The sequence below is a fragment of the Amia ocellicauda genome, chromosome 12 (genome assembly GCF_036373705.1).
Source record: "Amia ocellicauda isolate fAmiCal2 chromosome 12, fAmiCal2.hap1, whole genome shotgun sequence".
Classification (NCBI taxonomy): domain Eukaryota; kingdom Metazoa; phylum Chordata; class Actinopteri; order Amiiformes; family Amiidae; genus Amia; species Amia ocellicauda.
The window spans coordinates 41,738,368-41,742,692 of NC_089861.1; the positions used below are offsets into that span (position 1 = coordinate 41,738,368).

A 4,325-nucleotide genomic window follows, 5' to 3' on the forward strand; every position below is an offset into this window, starting at 1 on the left:
AAGGAACGAGTTCTGGGACTCACCTCCTCTCTCCTTCTTCCAGTGGAAGGCCCGACACTGGATCCCGCCTTCAACCGGGTTTCCGATTTCGCTATGGACCAGACACAGGATGATGCCCTGGGACATATATATGACCAGGTCAGAGTTGTTGATGGTTGCATAGTGAATACACAGAGGGCACTTTGTGTTTCTCTCCAAACCAGCAGCCAAACCGATCATGCTGGATGATGTTGCAGACAGAATAACGTTCACCACGGTGCCTCCACACTCTTTCACGAATACCAATCGAGCTGCACGGTGCTGGGCTGTGAGCACAGGTCCCACTAGAGGATGACGGGCCCTCGTGCCACCCTCATAGAGTCTGTTTCTGACAGTTTAGTCAGAAACATGCACACCAGTAGACTGCTGGAGGTCATTTTGGAGGGCTCAGGCAATGCTCCTCCTGTTCCTCCTCGCACAAAAAAGCAGATACTGGTCCTTCTGGTTCTTCTGATAGCACGGATGAATGTGCCATACTGGAGGAGCTGGACTACCTGTGCAACCTGAATGGGCTGCAAGGAGCACCTCATAATTCCAGTAGTGACAAAGACACTAGCAAAAGGCAAAACTAGAGAAGAATCAGTCAGGAAGCATAAGGAGAGAGCAATCGTCTGTGGCCACTACCTGCAAAACCATTCCCTTTTTGGGGTTGTCTTGCTGTTGCCTATCTCCGGTGCACCTGCTGTCACTTTCATTTGCACCAAAACAAGAGACAGTGATTCACAACCGCTTAGGCTTCCTAACTGTACAGATTAATATGCCTGAACTGTAACTGACTTGGTATTATGCTGTGATGATTACTTGTTCCCTTATTTTTTTGAGAGGTGTATTATAGAAGATAGCCTTGAGAATGCGGCCACAGAATTGCGGGAATCCGTGACTTTCAACACTTATGCAACCGAGTCGAGGTGACCAACAGCTCAATGTCTGGTTGGCACCATGGCTTAGATGTGCCATTCATGAAACTTGCGTTGATTCTTGAAGCCACTGGCATTGCTTCCCTCTCCAAGTCTGTGTAATAAGGAATTGGCAGGAGCCCACGAGTTGAAACTATCAGAGGACAGAATGCAAATGAAGTGTTCTGAGAAAAGCAAAGCGGCGAAAGGACATTTTCCCGTGTGCATGTAGATGGCCGACTTTGACACGGCTTGATGAAGTCTTGTGGATCCTACCACTGCTTAAGTGCACTACTACGCTTGCCTTCAGGGAGTTTCATGTCAAACATTCAAAAAACAGGACTCGAACTAGACGGATGAGCACCTACGATCGGTCTTGGCCGATGTGGGGATCGAACCCAAGACCTTGGCGTTATTAGCACCACGCTCTAACCAACTGAGCTAACCGGCCATCAAAAGGAGTCTCTCTGCCAGGCATTTCCTCATGTTTATGTAATTTGGCTGCAAAATGCATTACACACAAGTGTGAAAAGAACACTTTTGCAATTCCTAGCATTGGTGATGCTATAAATCAATCTGTCAGTAGTGGGATTTGAACCCACGCCTCCATCAGGAGACCAGAAAACCCTTCTACACTCTTCAAGGGAACAACACCTTAAGTCTGGCAAATTAGACCACTCGGCCATTCTGAGAGGATGTATACGTCCACCGCGAGATTATATACTGATCAAGAAAACTGCGGGAACACTTAAATCACACATCGGATCTCCGTGATCAAAATCTAGGAAACCTCAAGATCTTCACCGTACATTGCATAATTCATAACTCTCCCACCTCCATGCTTTTGAGACTGTACTGGGAGACACAGCAAACTTTCTTCAGACGGCACGTATGGATGTGCCATACTGGAGGAGCTGGACTACCTGTGCAACCTGAATGGGCTGCAGGGAGCACCTCATAATTCCAGTAGTGACAAGGACACTAGCAAAAGGCAAAACTAGAGAAGAATCAGTCAGGAAGGATAAGGAGAGAGCAATCGTCTGTGGCCACCACCTGCAAAACCATTCCCTTTTTGGGGTTGTCTTGCTGTTGCCTATCTCCGGTGCACCTGCTGTCACTTTCATTTGCACCAAAACAAGAGACAGTGATTCACAACCGCTTAGGCTTCCTAACTGTACAGATTAATATGCCTGAACTGTAACTGACTTGGTATTATGCTGTGATGATTACTTGTTCCCTTATTTTTTTGAGAGGTGTATTATAGAAGATAGCCTTGAGAATGCGGCCACAGAATTGCGGGAATCCGTGACTTTCAACACTTATGCAACCGAGTCGAGGTGACCAACAGCTCAATGTCTGGTTGGCACCATGGCTTAGATGTGCCATTCATGAAACTTGCGTTGATTCTTGAAGCCACTGGCATTGCTTCCCTCTCCAAGTCTGTGTAATAAGGAATTGGCAGGAGCCCACGAGTTGAAACTATCAGAGGACAGAATGCAAATGAAGTGTTCTGAGAAAAGCAAAGCGGCGAAAGGACATTTTCCCGTGTGCATGTAGATGGCCGACTTTGACATGGCTTGATGAAGTCTTGTGGATCCTACCACTGCTTAAGTGCACTACTACGCTTGCCTTCAGGGAGTTTCATGTCAAACATTCAAAAAACAGGACTCGAACTAGACGGATGAGCACCTACGATCGGTCTTGGCCGATGTGGGGATCGAACCCAAGACCTTGGCGTTATTAGCACCACGCTCTAACCAACTGAGCTAACCGGCCATCAAAAGGAGTCTCTCTGCCAGGCATTTCCTCATGTTTATGTAATTTGGCTGCAAAATGCATTACACACAAGTGTGAAAAGAACACTTTTGCAATTCCTAGCATTGGTGATGCTATAAATCAATCTGTCAGAAGTGGGATTTGAACACACACCTCCATCAGGAGACCAGAAAACCCTTCTACACTCTTCAAGGGAACAACACCTTAAGTCTGGCAAATTAGACCACTCGGCCATTCTGAGAGGATGTATACGTCCACCGGGAGATTATATACTGATCAAGAAAACTGCGGGAACTCTTAAATCACACATCGGATCTCCGTGATCGAAGTCTAGGAAACCTCAAGATCTTCACCGTACATTGCATAATTCGTAACTCTCCCACCTCCATGCTTTTGAGACTGTACTGGGAGACACAGCAAACTTTCTTCAGACGGCACGTATGGATGTGCCATACTGGAGGAGCTGGACTACCTGTGCAACCTGAATGGGCTGCAGGGAGCGCCTCATAATACCAGTAGTGACAAGGACACTAGCAAAAGGCAAAACTAGAGAAGAATCAGTCAGGAAGGATAAGGAGAGAGCAATCGTCTGTGGCCACCACCTGCAAAACCATTCCCTTTTTGGGGTTGTCTTGCAGTTGCCTCTCTCCGGTGCACCTGCTGTCACTTTAATTTGCACCAAAAAAGGAGAGAGTGATTCACCACCGCTTTGGATTCTTAACTGTACAGATTGATATGCCTGAAGTGTAATTGACTTGGTGTTATGCTGTGATGATTACTTGTTCCCTTATTTTTTTGAGAGGTGTATTATAGAAGATAGCCTTGAGAATGAGGCCACAGAATTGCGGGAATCCGTGACTTTCAACACTTATGCAACCGAGTCGAGGTGACCAACAGCTTAGTGTCAGAAAATAAAAGAACACTTTTGCAATTCCTAGCATTGGTCATGCTATAAATCAGTCTGTCAGAAGTGGTATTTGAACCCACGCCTCCATCAGGAGACCAGAAAACTCTTCTACACTCTTCGAGAAAACAACTGCATTTCCGTCCTTGCACTCTCTCATTAATCCAATCTTGCCCAGTCAGCGAGAGAAGCCATGTACATGCTTTGCCTTCCTCTCCCTCTCCCTTCACTGCCAGTTCAGCGATGACATCTCAGAACTCTCTCACAGCTGACTTCTATGACATCACAGAGTGCATCAATTCCGTGGCTTCTCATCTGTCGCCACACCGTCAGGGTTGACTTTCTCACTCACTATGCCAAGCTTTCTCGGAAACACTGGAATACGTGGATGAGTTTGTACCACTTTTGGAGGTTTTGCCCACCTGGGGCGAGGCTGTGATCCAGCTGAAAAGCAATTCGGGCATGTGGGCAGCGAAAGATGTATCTGTGATGAAGAGAAACCCAGGTCGATGATGTTTCCAATCAGCCCCATCGGTCCAGCCACAGACACACACACAGACAGCCACAAGCACAGACTGCCACAGACACACAGACAGCCACAGATAGACAGACAAACACACAGACAGTGTGCCTGACAAAAACTTTCCCTCACAGTCAAGTCAACATGAGTCGTATTATCTAAAAGAAGAACCCATCATTTCCTTTCATCT

The 4,325-nt window shown here is 46.7% G+C and overlaps 2 non-coding genes across 2 annotated transcripts; both read right to left on the reverse strand.

The window, feature by feature from the left end:
- Window positions 1-1,312: 1,312 nt before the first annotated feature.
- Window positions 1,313-1,386, reverse strand: trnai-aau (transfer RNA isoleucine (anticodon AAU)). The gene has a single exon. It is a non-coding gene; the product is annotated as a tRNA-Ile (tRNA).
- Window positions 1,387-2,637: 1,251 nt separating this feature from the next.
- trnai-aau (transfer RNA isoleucine (anticodon AAU)) lies at window positions 2,638-2,711 on the reverse strand. The gene has a single exon. It is a non-coding gene; the product is annotated as a tRNA-Ile (tRNA).
- Between the last annotated feature and the right edge of the window lie 1,614 nt (window positions 2,712-4,325).